Here is a 17,716-nt window from a genome sequence, read left to right on the forward strand (position 1 = left end):
ACTCATGTCAAGGTACCACTCCTTCTAGATGAATTTTCAAAATTCAACCCAGTGGACCATCAGATCATCATTCTTCATAGTAAACAAATGTAGCATGTGACTTGTTAATATAGTGAGCCATCAAACATGGAAGCATATTCATCTGTTACTGTGTCACACAGAAGTTTATAAGTTCAGGCAGCTTTCTTTATATTAAGATAGTTTGCTTTTTCATTTGGTGCAAAAGTATGTAAGGAGTCACATATTTTTCTGGAAAACATTAACATAAAATACAACCTTAAAAATTATTATTTCTTGTTTGGGGAATTTATTGTCTTTCAAATTTTATAACAAAATGAATCAAAATCAGGCACAAATTACAGTGAATCCAACTCAGTCATCAGGTGTCAGAACATTATTTTACGTACCAGTAAAAACAAAGATTTCTCTAATTCTCCTTTTACCTATGCTTCTTTTAAAAAGAATTTTATTTTTACCCCAGTCATAGGCTCACAAAACCCAATGCTTATCTTTCATCAAACTTAGAGTTGTACATTTAACATCAGCACCAAATGACAGAACAGATCACTTGCTTCCAAAAGATTAATATCACAAAGGAGTAATGTGATTGGCAAATTTCACTAATACGTTACAGCTAATGGTCGAATACTATTTCATGCAGGCAGATATTTATAGATGGATGGAGAGAGGAGAGCGGGGAGGATTTGGACACATAATTTTTCATGTCTGTATGTGTCAGAAGGTTTTTTGCCAGTCAGTGGATTTTTTTCATATTTGTTTATTATAGGGGATTTTAATGGCTTCCAAATGATAATAGAGAAATAATATAAATATTTCTTAAAGAAATTATCTAAGGCTATGTTCTGAAGGAGTTCACCTTGTACAGCTAGTAAAGTGGGCACTGTCAAAAACAGGCACACACTGCCCTCTAATGTCCATTTGGAAAAACAGCATGTATAATTCATAGCTTTGTTTTCAAAGATGACAACCTTAAAAATGAGGTACCTTCACAGGCTTGAAGTTAGATCAAAACCAAATGCTGTAAGACTCAATGTCTTGTGGGTGATTGATAGAGGAAGTCTTTGTCATTTCACATTATGAAAAAAGAGGTTCCTCTCCAGTACATAATTTCAGTGGGTATTTAGAATGCACTTGACTCAGGTCCTGAGAGAATAGTGACAGGTCGCAGTCTCACAGGACAGGCAGGGTGTTGAGTGAGAAGTGTTCAGAACAAGCAGTTGACATCACAGCCACGTATGTCTTGTTTAAAGATGATAGTCCAGCAAAGCAAAGCATACTGATGGAGTCCTTCCAGTTACATAAACAACACACCATTTAAGGAAATAGAAACTATCACTGAGCGAACCGTACACTTTCATCTAATTTAGATGTAGTTTTTTTCCAAGAAATAAAACATCCGCTATTCCGTTATTTTGCACTTAATACGGACACATTCATGCCATTGAATGTCTTTGAAGATATGATGTTAATGACCGTGGGATGCTCCTTAATGTACTTTGCACATGAATGACCTGCTGCTCTAGCTCCTGCTGCCATCTCCCTCCACATCCAAATCTGCTTTCTCTACAACAGTGGAGCTCGAGTGCTATTGTCTTCAAGCAGCTTCGAATTCTAGACTGAATCACTGGACTTCCAGAGCACTTTCCCATTATCCTTCTCTGTCAGGATGGAGGCATTTCACATCATGACTTATCACCTTCTATAGAGGGGGAAATCTTCAGGGTCGGGATCCTGCTAAACAAACTCTCTGGCTACCATTTTGTTTCATATTATGATTATTAATTTCTCTGGTCTTTTCTTGGATTCAGGTCTGGGCTCAAATTCTTGATCTTCCTGCCTCAGTCTCCCCACCACCGGTACACAGGCATATGCCACTGTGCTGGGCTTTCGACCAGCTTTTAGCTCCAAGCTGGGCATACGGGAGACACTCAAGGAAGATTTGAAAACACTATAAATCAAGGTGAGTTACTCACTGGTGCAGAGGATTCTACTTGTCCATTGAAATCCATTCTCCCCTTCCTTGGACACACCCTGGACTGCGCTCCCAGCTTCCATAGCCTTAGTCATGGTCATGTAACCAGTTCTCCACAATAGAAAAGAAATGAGGCTTTGGTGAATCACTTGTAGACCAGATCCATAGAATCCCCTGCCATGTGTTTCTTCTGCTTCTTCCTCTTCTGCTGCTAGACGTAGTTGGGGATGTGGCCGCAGGGACAGTGAAGGCACAAGATGGAAGAACCCTGTGCTCCTGAGTGACCACGGGAGGAGACCTGCCTCCCACCTGAGCATCTAGCCAACAATCCCTGGTGGCACAAAATACAGTGTGTGCCTCTGAATCTGGGGGTTAGCTCGTCTGAGCAGTGGGGTGATAGGACCCAGACTGGATGCCCAGGAGGGCAGAACTACTGTCTGCTCTGTCCACTGCATGATGAGCTCTGTGCACACTGCGTGCCTCCTCTGTGTCCAGTGAAGGAAGGGGCCCACTCAGTTCCTTCTGCGATATTTGAGTGGGTCAGAACCCTAGCGCATCCTGCAGGATTCCCTGCCCCAATGCACCCAGACCACCAAGGATGGAATTGCAAATCTCCTTTAAAAATAAGAAACTGGGTGTCGTATCTCACACCTGTAATCCTAGCGCTCTGTGAGGCCAAGGCAGAAGGAGATCTTGAGCTCAGAAATTTCAGACCAACTTGAACAAGAGCGAGACCCTATCTCTACCAAAAAATTAAACAAAACAAAAATTAGTTGGGCATTGTGACAGGTGCCTATTGTCCCAGCTACTTGGGATGCCAGGAAGTGCAATGGATTGAATTCAGAAGTTTGCTGCAAGCTGGGCTGAGGCCATGCCTCCCTACCCTGGGGAACAGAGTGAGACTCCATCTCAGAAACAAACAAACAACAACAAAAAAAAAATAAATAAGAAAACAGATAAACCCAGTCCCTGGGTTCAAAGAGGGAAGTGGCAAAGGCTTCTTCACAGGGAAGAAGGGAATGGTGAGTGAGAGCTGCATGGCCCCCTGTTGGCCTCTCTGGTCAGGCACCAGGAAGAGCGTTCTTTGGAGGATCCGCATTTGGTCCCAACACTAAAACTATGAGGTTGGCACCCACAGCATTCCAGTATTCTGGGGAGAACACTGCAGCTGGGAAAGGAGCAGGGACATTCCAGACCCTCAGCCAGTAGGAGGCTGAGACACACTGTGCGCTGGAGGGAGCATCCCCAGTTTAGGGTCAGCAGGCCACCCCCTTTGGGTGGTGTAAAGGCTCAGAGGGGGACCAGAAAGTTAGAGACATAGGAGGGGTTGCTACCCAGGATGGCAGGCACTGGAGGCTCCAGCAGCTGCTCCAGCTTCTCTGCCTGGACCACCCACATCACATGGGTCCCATCCAGGTTCAGAGCTGCCTTGCTTTCAGCCTGGGGTGGGACACGGAGGGATACACGGTCAGTGTCATAGCATGAACCACCAGGAGGATAGGAGGCTGGAGCCCACCCTAGACAACAGAGTGCTTAGCAACTTGTGTCCAGGGTGAGACGTGAGTACCCCCAAAAGGAAATGGTTAAAAGTAGAATTTCAGATCGGAAGAATTAAAAACAGGAACCTTCAGGTCAGTTTGGTGTCTGAATGAAAATAGTACCTCCCTGTTTTAAGAGCATCACTCCAGGGAGTCCCCCTGGAGAGCTGAGAAAACACAGACTCCTCCTGGCTGAAAGGATCAGCATGTTAGGACACATGGGACATTTACTGCTGGACAACGTCCTACAGCAGTGAGAGCCTGTGGTGAGCAGCCTCCCTTCTGGAATGTCTTTCGGCCCCAGAGTGCCCCCAGTCCCGGGCTGGAGGGCACAAGAGATCTGTCCCTTGAGACGCATGTAGCAGAGAAATAGACATAATAACATTCCTCTCCCCACCTGCCTTTTTGGTTGAAAACAACCCAACTTGGGGAAGCTGTGGAAGGAAAGTCAGGCCAACTGTGACGTGAACACCTGGGCCCCAGAGTTAAAACCCTGTAAAATCGCAGGATGAAAAAGCAATCTTGACCTTAACTGAATTGAAATAAAAGTCTCTTTTCTGGACTTCATATAAACATGTCGATGGTGACTGTGCACCCGGCCAGGGCAGGGGCTGGGCAGTGAGGGGTGGTGGGGCTCAGATTCCTGTGGGAGCTGGACTCTGGGATCCTCAAACTGCAAGGGAGGGAGGGGGTTAGTGCAGCATCGGGGGCCTGGGCCATCTGTGGCCTTCTCGTGGCCCAGGTGTGAAATTCTCTCCATGTTCACCCCCATCCTGGCAAGCACTTGCCTGTTGTTCCCCCGTCCCTCATGGATGGAGATGGAGTCAAAGAGCGGCCCCGGGTTGATCTCCTGCCTAGAGCTCTGCAGACACGGTGCCTGGGAGGTGGCAGGACGCAGCAGAGCTCTGCCTGGCCATCCTTGAGCTGTCTCAGCCCCAGATGACCTTCGGGGACTCACACAACAGAGGCCCATGTGTCACAGACTTCCACCCAGGGAGTAGAGGAGATAACATTTTGAGGGCCCGGCGTGGACACAGGGCAGATGAGAGCCAGCCCAGCTCTCCCCTGCCCTCCCTGCGTGAAGGCTCTCAGCCTGGGGACGGCGGGATTGGCAGGAGAGCAGGCAGAGATCATCTTGCTCCCTGGAGCGCCTCCAGCTGGGTAAGCTGGGGAGGAGATTTCGCTAGAATGAGGCTGCCTCCAGGGCTCCAGATTTTTTGTGGTGTCTCACCAAGGCAGTGAAGTCACTTCCCGGTGTACCCTTACCTGAGCCCCTGTGCGATCAGAAGACTGTGAATGACCCTGTGGGCTCTGGTCTGCCCAGCGTCCCAGCCCTGACACCTCTTATGTGTTTGTGGTGACACCAGCACCACCTCCCTCCACCCCAGAGAAGGTGTGGGTGCGGCCAGACCCAGCTCCTCTGTGTGACCTCTGTGTGACTCTAGACAAAGCCAGTGTGCCTTTGGACCTCCAGAGCCCCTTCCCCAGCACAGTACAGATCAATCCCACATGTCATGAGGCTCATGTGGGGAGACATCACTTACAGAAGGCTGTTGTCACATGCGGGTAGTGAACAAAATTATAGATGAAACAAGAAAGGTGAGGGGCATAGCATGAAATACAACTGAAAACAGGCCTGAGATCCTGGTGAGGTTATGCTAAATAACCAAATAACTCCCCAAATTCCATGGTGTAACACTGCATTTTGCACCCCATTCGCATTGCTGGCTGGGTGCTCAGGTGGGAGAGAGATATCTCCCCAAGGTCACTCAGGAAGCCTGAGTTCTTCTGTCATGGGTCTTATTTTTCCCTGAGACCTACCCCATCTGCCCATCCAGCAGCAGAAAGGAAGGGAACATGGAGATGTGCATGTGGGAGGGTTCTACGGGCCTGGATTGGAAACAGCTCAGCTCAGCTCCATCCTCTTCAGTTGGCAAGAACTGGCCATATGACCACAAATAATGCCTGAGAGTCTGGGAGGCTGGGTCCAGTTCTGTAGCCAAACAAGGGCCAATAGATTTTGATGGACAGCTAGAGTTTTCTGTAACAGTCAGTAGCCCATTCAGACTTAGTGTGTTTCTCAAATCTATTTTTTTTTCTATTTCAAAGCATTACAAGATACAAATACATTGACTTACATGGATCTCTTTTATAATACTTGAGTCATGGTTACAAAGATACCCGCCACCCAGATTATGTTCATTGTGCCCATTAGGTAGGATTCAGCCATTCCCTCCTTCCCCCTCCCCCCCCCAGTTGATTTCTACTGAGTTTTTTTTCCCTCTGTGCACAGGAGTGCTCATGGGTTAATTTCAGTTTAATAGTGAGTACACGTGGTATTTGTTTTTACATTCTTTCCACGCATCGCTTAGGAAAATGGTTCTCAAATCTTTATTGAGGTTCTACTGTATGCCAAGCTTTTTGCTAATGGCTGGACAGAGAGCTGATTCAGCAGAGTCCTTGCTGGGAGATGATCCCATCTGCAGGAGAGAGACGATAATACATGGTATCAAGTCGGTGCCATTGTAAGAGAGGAAACGATAAGGTGACAGTGCTCTGGGAGTGTGGGGGATTCATCTAGACTGGGCAGTTCCCTGAAGAAGGTAGGAAGTGAGCTCTACTTGCAGAGGTGAGTGAGATTTGCCAGCTGGATTAAGATGGTGCCAAGAAAGAAGCATGTAATTCAATGTGTAAGATGTAGTAAGACGTCCTCTGCAACCATTAAAACCATCTTTTTGAAAACACTGAATGGTATGAATAAGGGCTCCCTTGTATTAAGCACAAAAGTAATTGAGACTACAGGAAGATCCCAATTTCAGAGTATCTTTGTCTCTAGATGAAAACATAGACATATATTGGGAGATACTTTACAAATTTTATAAAATATTATTGGTTTATGAAATTAAAAGGATTCCACAAATATACGTTAGTTAGATATATCATTTCCTTTAAACCAGATATGTATTTAACTGCGATATGGTTTTTCTCAGTACTTTCCTGCCCCACACTCTGCTAGACCTGTGAGAAAACAACCCGGTCTCTCTTTCCTGCCCTCGAACCTAGGCCTCAAGTCAAGCACTTCATAAATACTCAGGGAACTACTGCACTTGGGAAGAAGTTGTGATTTTACTGACCTCGTACTCTGCCTATGACAGCTCATCCCTCTGCATTATATTATAATCCTTCGTTTCCCTCACCTAACAGTCAGCAACATTGAAGTAGAGTCTACACCTTGGTTCTACTAAATCACAGGCCCTTGAATCAGCACTTGGCAAAGAATAGTTGCCAAGTACTAATGAATGAAGGAACTTGGTACATGCAATCTGACAGATGAGAGAATACTATTTGTTGTCCTACCCAGTGGTTCTTCACTCTAAGTCTCGGGGGACACTTCCCTATTAGATCCTCTTTTATGGTTGACCTGTCAATATCTGCTCTTGGTTCTGTGCACAGTCTTGATGCTATTGTCACCTCTAACTCCAGGAAAGAGGCATCACTGATTGCTGAATCTGGGGGGCTCACATTAGCCAAGGTATCCCCCATCTATCCTACCTCTTTCAGCATCCCCACCTGAGATGTGTGTTCAGATATCTACAAATGTGTAGAGAAGACAAGTATCTCACACCAAGAAAATAATGACAAATAATAACAATTACAGATTGTTATTATTTAGCTGGAGATTGTGGTTTATTTGTCCTACTTGGTGGAATAAGAAAACTTGATGGCAAAATATATAATCTGCAAAATTCTGATACAAACACAGAGATTCATCTAAAACTATATGACATGTACATTAAAAACAAATCTTAGAAACCAACTAGTCAGAGCCCTGAATTTCACCAATAAGGCAGCCAAGACCTCAAGAAAGGACATGTTTTCCCCAATGTCACTGATCCCTGCACTGGGCTTGAGAAATGAACATTATCTAACTCTACTCAGTGTCTCTAAATCCCAGGCAAGTGCCTTTTATATACAGTAGTAGGCACTCAATAAATCTAATAAGAAGAAGTGAACTATATTTAGCACTTTTCATATTTTGAGCTTTCCTACTGCTAGTTGTAGCTTACCCTTTGTTTCTGGTGAATAGCGTCAAAATAAAATTTTTTGAGCATATTAATTTGAAATAAACAAGTCTCCTTCACTGATACTGCACAGAAAGGAATGACCCTGACAGTTCTGATTAGCTTTCTGGTTCCTCTCTGAGAAGCAGCACTCTAAAACCATCTGGGCTGGGTTCAGAGCAGCCAACACTGTAATATTATTTACCAATTACTGAAAGCCGGAAGCCAGCTCTGCTGCCCAGGACAGACACCAGCAGACTTCAGAGGGCCTTCATCCACCGCCAGAATGGCTGGACCCAGACAGTCTCCGAGGCTTACTTTCCTCTCCGTCACTTCTAAGCATGACTTGTGAATGGTAAAGACATTCATGGCACTGTTGGAAGGTATGTCTTTCAGAATATTGGATTCTATAGATCTAAAGCTTAATGACAAGACTTCATTTATAAAACCATAATTAACCTGGACAGACAGCCCTGCTATGGCTGCACCTTAATGGTGATGTTTTTGTTAAATACTTAATTTTAAAGTAAGATGGCCTAAAGTAAGTATGCTTTTCTGGTAAGTGAGAATGCTTCGTGGATTTTACAATTTCTCTAATGATTCTGTAAAACACTTGATCTTCTGGAAGAAGAATAGAAATACATTATGTGAATAAATTATGCAGAATTATTGCATGAAAATTCAGAAAACTGTTCTTATTTAATTTTGCTAGATTATTTTTTTGAAATAATTGGTTAATATTGGCCTTTCACAATTTCTCATGCTTGGGTTTAAAAATCAAGATGATGTTCAAATCATAGCTGCGTACCTTGTACGTGTATTTTTTGTTATATGACATGATATGTTGGGGGGGAGCAGCTATGTTAGGAGAATTAGCATTTGCAGAATCACAGCATGAAAAACAAACAAATGAATATCTTTCTCAACCAAAGTCATTTGCTGTGCCAAATGCAGAAATTATTTGAGTCTTGGCTCTGTCTAGAGTGGTACATAATTAGAACCCTTCTAGACTCTAGATGCCTTCAAGCACTGGGGCGTAATTCTCCCCTGGAGCTCCCTGAGAAAGGCTCATACAAGATTTTCTTTTATCTCAAGAATCAAACTGACTGGTGATTTAAAATAAAATGTTTATGACTATATTTCACAGATGAGAGGGACTTACCTGTACAAGCTTTCTTAGTAATGATTTTAGAATTCTTCTCTAAAGGACGCATGCTGTGCAAGAGCTTGTGGTAGGCAGCACATGCCATCTGCATGTTGTCTTTGGGTCTTCCCAAGCCCAGCAGTCATTAACTCAACTAATGCTAACTTTCTTTTTCATTCTTCAAAATTTCAGATTATTACGAGGGTATAAATGGGGAGTTACATTGTGTTTGTTCCTAAGGTGAAGTTCCAGTTGTACTTGAGCCCTTTACCCAGGGGTGTGCTGTGCACCCTCACGCTGTGCACATTGAGTGAGAACTTGGCACTCCCCCTTTCTTCTTCCCTGTCTGCTTTCCCTCTTTCCTGCTCCCCCTCACTTGAATATACATAAATATTTTTTTCTTGTGGCCATGTTGTTGTTTACATATTGGTTTCGTATTAGTATTGAGTACATTGGATACTTGCTTTCCCCTTCTTTTGGTACTTTACTAAGAAGAATGTATTTCAATTCCATCCAGCCTTCATCTTTTCTTATGGCTGAGTAGGACCTCATGGTATCCATATACCAGGTTCTTAATCCATTCATGGGTTGATGGACACTTGCTTCGATTCCACATCTGGGCAGACGTGAACTGAGCTCCAATAAACATTCTAGTGCAAATGTCCTTGGGGTAAAACTTTTTTTTTTCTTCTGGGTAGATACCTAGCAATGGGATTTTGGGATCAAATGAAAGTTCTACTTTGAGTTCTTTGAGAATTCTCTGTACTTCTTTCGATAGAGGTTGTATTAGTTTGCAATCCCACCAGCCAATGAACAGTGACTTTCTATTGCTTGGTCCAAAATGTAAGGATCTAAGGAACCCAGAAAGGGAGTTCTAGTACGAACTAATTAACCACAAAATCGGTCAATAGCCCTCTGACTCCAGAAACAATGTAATGAATTTAACAGTACAACAGGTAGGTCTATAGGTTCTTTTTTCTAATGAAAGACAGGCAAATAATATTTGAAGGCTTAATGCAAGTTCTTTTGGGGTGCAGTAATGCAAAATCATACCTAGTACTTTGAGGTGTAAAATTTCACAAATTTACCAATAAATATTATCCCTCAAATAATCCTTTTTTTAAAAAAATCTGAAGCCCTAATTTTTAAGATGTGTTTTGAAATATAATTCACACAGCATATACTTCTCAATTTAAAATGTACTTTAAAATTGGTTTTGGTGCATTTGTACCACCATCACAATAAATTTTGAAACATTTTCATCATTGCCAATAAATCCCCCATATTTTATTAGTAGTCAATTCCCTAACTCTCACACCAACCCCTAGACAAACACTAAACTACTTTCTGTCTCTATAGATTTATCTATTATGGAAGTTTTATGTAAATGAAATCATATCATATATAGCCTTTATGACTGACTTATTTCCCTTCACATAATGTTTTTAAGGTTTGTCAACGTTATAGCATGGATTAGTACTTACTTTTTATTGCCAAGTAATATTCCATTATATGAATAGCCGCCTTTTATTTATTCACATTTCAATTGATGAACATTTGAATTATATCCAACTTCAGCTATTATAAATAACACTACTTTGAGCATTCATGTGCCAGTTTTGATGTGAATGCATGCTTTTATTTCTCTTGGGTATTTCTAGCAGGGAAATTGCTGGTTCATATGGTAACAACTTAGCTTAACAATTTCAGGAATGGTCAAGCTATTTTCCAAAGTGGTAGAGCCCTAAAGGTTGAAAACCAAAACTGTCCAAAAAAAGAGGCAGCCTTTATAACAGAGCTCCCAGGACCGTCATCCTACATTCACTTCAGTCCATCCATGTACATCTCATAAGGAATTAGTATTTTATACATTTGGTTATACATGGATGCACAATTTAAAAAATTTTTTATGAAGTCCAGTTTGTCTAGTTTTCTTGTATTGCCTGTGCCTTTGATGTCAAATTCATGAAATCATTGTCAAATCCATTGTCATAAGGCATTTGCCTTATGCTTTCTTCTAAGACTTCTATAGTTTTAGGTCTTACATTTAGGTCTTAGATGCATTTTGAGGTAAGTTTTGAATATGGTTTTAGGTAATAATGGTCTAGCTTCATTTTTTGGCATGTGGACATCTAATTTTCCCACCAGCATTTGTTGAAAAGACTGTCCCTTGAGTGATCTTGGCAGCCTTGCCAAAAATCATTTGGCCGTATACGTGAGGGTTTATTTCTGGGCTCTTGGTCTATTCCATTGACTTACATGTCTGTCTCCAGGCCAGTACTACATTGTTTGGTTACTCTATTTTCGTAGTAAGTTTTGAAGTCAGGAGTGTGAATCCTCCTACTTTGTTCTTTTTCAAGATTATTTTTGGTGCTATTTAGGTTACCTCAAGATTCCATATAAATTTTAGTATAGATTTTTCTCTTTCTATAAAAAAAAATTATTGATATTTTTATAAGGAGTACACTGAATCTTTAGATCACTGTGTGTAGTGATGTTACGTTATTATTATGAAGTCTTCCAATCCATAAACATGGAATGTGGTTCCAATTACTTATGTCTTCATTAATTTCTTTCAGCAATAGTAATTTATAGCTTTCACTGTACTAGTCTTTCACCTCTGTGGTTAACTTAATTTCCAAGTATTGTATTCTTTTTGATGCTGTTGAAAATCTAATTATCCTCATAGTTTCCTTTATGAATCATTCATTATTAGTGTATACAAATGCAACTGATTTTTGTGTGCTGACTCTGTAACCTGGTACTTAGTTGAATTCGTTTATTCATATTTGTTATTCATTTAACAAATTTTTGTGTGTGGAATTTCTAGAGTTTTCTGCAAGTAACATCGTCTACAAACAGATAATGTTACTTCTTCCTTTCTGATTTAGATGAATTTTTTTCCTTTTTCATGCCTGATTTCTCAGACTAGAACTTCTAGTACTATGTTGCTAAGAGGTGGTGAAAGTAGGCATCTTTGTCTTATTCCTGATTTTAGGGGAAAACTTTTCGATCTTTCACCATTGAGTATAATGTTTGCTGAATTATTTCTTATATGGCTTTTATTAGTTTAATTATTTTCCTTCTATTCCTAATTTGTTAGTGTTATTAACATGAAGGGTGCTGATTTTGTCAACTACTTTTTTCTGCATCAATTGAGATGATCGTGTGTGTTTTCTGGTACTCTGTTAATGTGATGAATTACATTGATAACATATGATGAACCAACCTTGCATTTCAAAAATAAATGACATTCAGTTATAGTGGATAATCCTTTTCATATGCTGCTGAATTAGTTTATTAGTATATTTGGGGTATTTTTGCATCAGTGTACATAAGGAGCACTGGTCTGTATTTTTATTTTCTTGCAATGTTTTTGGCATTGGTATCAGGATTATACCAACATCAAAGAAAGAACTAAGTAATGTTGTTTCTACCTCAAGTTTTTGTAAAAGATTGAAAATAATGGTGTTAGCTCTTTCTGTGTTTAATAGACTTCATCAGTGAAACCATCAGGTTCAGAGCTTTTCCTAATTGGAAGATTTTTGATTACTGATTCAATCCCCTGAAGAGTTACAGGTGTATTTGGATTTTCTATGTCTTCATGGTTTACTCTTTAAAAGGAAGGAAGTTGTGATATATGCTATAACATGGCTGAACCTTGAGAATGTCATGCTAAGTTAAATAAGACAGTCATAAAAGACAAATGCTATGTGATTCCACTCATACTTAGCATAGTGAGAATCACAGAGATGGAAAGTAGAATGGTTTGCTCTTTTGGAGTGATCCCAGTGCCCATCCACCCATGAATGGATTAACAACTTGTGGTATATGTATACCATGGAATATTATGCAGCCTTTAAAAAGCTAGAGAATTTACCTCTTTTACATTTACCTGGATGGAGCTGGAACATATGCTACTTAGTAAAGTACCTCAAGAATGGAAGAAAAAATATCCAATGTACTCAGTACTATTGTGAAACCAATTTACAATCACTCACACTTTCATATGAAGAATAGTTCACAACTATGGCCCAGGATGAAGGAAGAGGGAGAGGGGACAGGAGGAGAGCGGAGAGGTCAGATCGAGGGAGGGTGAATGGTGGGATCACACCTATGGTGCATAATGCAAGGGTACATATCGGGTCTATTAAGTATAGAGTATAAATGTCTTAACACAATAATTAAGTAAACCACATGACGTATATATTAACCAGTGTGATGTAAACACTCCTAATTCTGTATGAAATCAGCACATTGTACCCCATAAATGCATTAATGTGTACATGATCTATGTGTTTATTATTTAATAAAAAATAAAGTAAAATTAAATTAAATTAAAAAGAAAGTAGAATAGTGGTTGCCAGGGGCTGGGGTTCAAGGAATAACATGTAGTTTTTAATAGGTGTTTTTAATTTTTTTAAGATGAAAAGAATTCTGGAGATAGGTGGTAATGATGACGGCATAATATTATCAATGTATTTAATACAATTGAACTGTGTGCTTGAAAATGGTTAATGCAGGAAATTTTATGTATGCGTATTTTACTGTAATAAAAAATAAAAGGACATTGTTTTATTTACAAACAAAGCCAAAATGCTGTTAAATATCTGTCTTGTGGATATTGGGGGTGGGGTGGGCTTTTGATGTGATTGGACTCCTTATACCGTTCAAAACCATGTGTGGTTATTAGAGCTGGTGCCTCCTAACTCAACTTCAAACAGAGATTTTGCAGAGATACTTTTATCTCTCAACGTATATATGGAGTTAAGATTTAGAATTTGACCTTCTTATAAAATAATCCTGGTCACTAAGGAGGATGAGAACTCAAGGGCAAGTCTGTAAGCACCAGCTGAACAGGGAAAATAGGGTGGGCCTGTAACAGACAAGGTTGGAAACGAGGACACAAGCTTGATGCTCCACCAGGCCCCAAGTAAAGAACAGTAATCCCAAGACCAGGGGGCCATGAAGCCCAGGATAGGACAGAGATATTATCATTTTCCAAGGGGTTTAGCCCTTTAAACTGATGACAGCACAATCTCTAACACTGACCGCGTATGATAGAAGCATTTGCTTTTAGTTTCCAAGGAAAGCTCATTTGGGAGGGGACAGAGACTAGAGAAAGAGCAGGGTCCAGCCCTCTGGGGAAGAACAGCAGGAGCCAGCATTGGTGCGAAGACCCCTGTCAAATAAGTACAGAGCAATGCAGTCATCTAGGAGACAAGATTTAGCTGTGAACCAAGAAACAGGGGAGAAACTCAACCACCTGGACAGAAATCACCAGTTTAAAGAGGAGCTGCATCTCCGTGGGTGAAGGACGACAGCCTCAGAGCATCAAAACCAAAGCCAGACTCTGCTCTCAGAGATGACGTCCTTTATTCTCATTAGCTCCAGGACTGGGCAGGGATGAGGCAGACAGAGGCCAGAGGAAGCCACAGGGTCTACAGGCCTCTAGGTTACTTTTCACTCTATCCATGACTCAAAAAGAACCACTCTATTTTTCACAGATGCTTTAAAACTTGAAATGGTAGAAAGGGGAACTTGTGATGATTTTACTCCTGAAGATCTTAGGCATCATTGTTTTATTTTGGCAAGTAACTGAGCTCTACTTGGCCCTGTTCAGAAGCAACTAATTAGACTTGGACGTGCAACAAGACTGAAAATATCCACCATGCTCAGCAAACCCACCCAGAAATCCTTCCACGGATTTTCTTTTTTTTCCTCTCTCTCTTTATTTATTTAGTTTTGTATTTAAGTGTAACTTAATATGTACATTTTTGTTTGTGCACAGAGTTTTGAATGGCAAGATTAAGGCAGATCAGCCTTATGTAGTTCAAACCACCCCACTGCTGCCTCCTAATCAGAAATTCATTTTTTTCTGTAATGCGTCATGTCTCCAGGGAGGTTTGTTGAAATAAAAATACTCCTGAATACCTTACCAAAATATCCCTTATTCTTTGAACAACTACTGTATGTCAGGCATTTTATTGAGTAAATAGATATCATGTCTCCATTTGACAGATGTGAAAACTGTGACTCACAAGATAAATAAGTTTACATGGCTTCTAAAGCTAGTGAGCTCTTATTTTGTATTAAATCATAACTGTGTACATTAATGCATTTATGGGGTACAATATGCTGATTTTGTATAAAATTTGGAATGCTTACATGAAATTGGTTAAATAATGCTCTTTATAGGAGGTTTGCTATGAAAGTCCAGCCACTTCACATATCTGATCTGTAGGTGGCAGTGGTCACCACCCTATAGTCATGAATCCCACTAGCTGAGGTTAACTTTTTGTTTTTTTCTCTTCCATTTTTTTTTTTTTTATTAAATCATAGCTGTGTACCTTGATATGATCATGGGGCATCATACACTAGCTTCATATACCATTTGACACATTTTCATCACACTTCTCAACACAGCCTTCCTGGTATTCCCCCTGTTATTGTGCCAAGAAATTTACATTCCACATCTACTAAGTTTCACATATACCCTTGTAAGATGCACCGCAGGCGTATTCACACCAATCCCCCTTCCTCCACCCACCTCCCCACTCCCTCCCCTCCCTTTCTCCCTTCCCCTTATTCTTAGGTTGTAACTGGGTCATAGCTTTCATGTGAAAGCCCTAAATTAGTTTCACAGTAGGGCTGAGTACATTGGGTACTTTTTCTTCCATTCTTGGGATACTTTACTAAGAAGAATATGTTCCAGCTCCATCCATGTAAACATGAAAGAGGTAAAGTCTCTTTCTTTCTTCAAGTTTTTAAAAAAACATTTTCCATCCCTTAACCCTGAGTCGTGATTTGTCCTTCAGAGCTAGGCATGTCTCCTGGAGACAGCATATGGATGGCTTGTGCTTTTTTTATCCAATCAGCCAGCCTGTGCCTCTTCAGTGGGGAATTCAATCCATTGACGTTTATTGAGCGTATCATTGAGAGTGGTAGAATTTTATTCATCTTGCTATGAGAAGGTCTGTTGTGTAGTTTTATCCTTTGTGCCATGTGGAAGCTAAATTTTGGCCTTTGGCTTCTAGTGTTTACTTAGGTGGTGGTTCATTATGGTGTTCAGTGTTGAGGATAGTTCTAAGTATTTCCTGTAGAGCTAGTCTTGTTGTGGTCAATTTCTTCAGTGCTTGTATATCCACAAAAGATTTGATTTCTCCATCAGTTTTGAAACTTAGTTTAGCAGGATACAGAATTTTGGGCTAAAGATTATTTTGTTTAAGGATGTTGAAGTTGGATGACCATTGTCTGGCTTGAAAAGTTTCAGTTGAAAAGTCAGCTGTTGTCCTAATAGCTCTGCGCCCGTAGGTCAGTTTGTGCTTAATCCTAGCTGCTTGCAGAATTTTCTCCTTCATCTTTACTTTGGACAGGTTCATTACAATGTGTATTGGAGAAGCTCTGTTAAAGTTGAGATGCCTTGGGGTTTGATATCTATCTGAAAGGAGTGTGTCAGGATCTTTAGTAAAACTTGGGAAGTTTACATTTCTGATAGTCTCCAGTAGGGCTTGCATACCTTTGGGACAATCTTCTTCCCCTTCAGGTACTTCTATTATTCGTATGTTTGAACAATTCATGGCATCTTGTAGTTCTCTAAGTGCCTGCTCTGCTTTCTCTCTCTCTTTTTCTGCTTCTGTAACTACCTGGGTTAACTCGAACACTTTATCCTCTAGCTCTGAGGTTCTTTCTTCTCCATGGTCTAATCTATTTTTGACACTCTCTACTGCATCTTTATATTCCCCGATTGCCCCATTCATTTCCTTAAGCTCTGCTATATCCTTTCTATGTTCTACATAGCTCTCACCCAAATTTGGTTCTGTCTTTCTACTTTCTCAACCATTCTCTTTTGTCACCTTAAGCATCCATATTTCAAATTCTCTTTCTTTGAAATCCATTAATTGTTTATAGGAGGAATCTTCTGTAAAGCTGCCTCATGATCCCTTGGAGGAATTGCCTTATTTCATTTTTTCATGGTGCCTGAATTTTTCTGTTGGTTCCTTCTCATATGTGCTTTCTTCTTATTCATCTCTTTGTGCTCTTTGTTCCCTCTCACTTCCTCCTTTGCTTCAAATTACTTTGTCTCAGAATTTAGGTGATGAAGAGGCCTCTTGGTAGGATGCCAAAAGGAAAAGAAAAATAAAGAATGAGCAGGGAGAAACAAGAGGAGAAGAAAGAAAGAGGAAAAAAGAAGGAAAGACTAAAAGAAAAGAAAAAGAAAAAAGGGAAGGAGGAGTAACAGAAAGAAACTTGAAGAATAAGAGAGAAGTAGGTCAGGAAGAGAGGACGAGAGTGATGGAAGAAATGGTACTGATCAGCACAGTGCCAAGGCCATACCTGTAACTCAAGCATTTTGAGGGGCTGGGCTGGGTGCGTTGCTAGAAATCAGGTGCTTCTTACCAGCCTGAGCAGATCCAGAATCTTCCTCTGCCAAGAATAGGAAGAGAAGACAAAGAGCAAAAGCAAAAATCAAGAAGAAAAAATTAAGTATGAATGAAAACAAAATAGAAAAATTCTGCAATGTGATTGTGCCAAAACTTTCTTCCTAGGACCAAAGGTAGAAAATTCTCTTAGCCCTCTTGAGTCAGAGTACTGCTGTGACCTTCCTGCCAGAGCACAGCTGTGTCACCTCAGCTCTCAGAAAAAAAAAAAAGAAAAAAGAAAGAAAGAGGATAGAAGAAAGAAAGAGAATATATAAAGGAAATTAAACATACCGTTGCATCAAACAAAGGAGAAAGAGGGAAGTGGGATAAAGAAAGAAAGAAAGAAAGGAGAAAGACAAAAAAAAGGGAGGGGATATCTTAGCAGAAGCGATGTATGTGAGAGAGATGTGGTGCATATTACAGGGGTATTTGCGAAACTTGGTAAATGTAGAATATAAATGTTTTGGCACAGTAACTGAGATAACGCCGGAAAGGCTATGTTAACCACTGTGATAAAAATGTGTCAAATGGTTTATGAAGTGAGTGTATGATGCCCC

The sequence above is a fragment of the Nycticebus coucang genome, chromosome 10, assembly GCF_027406575.1.
Source record: "Nycticebus coucang isolate mNycCou1 chromosome 10, mNycCou1.pri, whole genome shotgun sequence".
Taxonomy (NCBI): domain Eukaryota; kingdom Metazoa; phylum Chordata; class Mammalia; order Primates; family Lorisidae; genus Nycticebus; species Nycticebus coucang.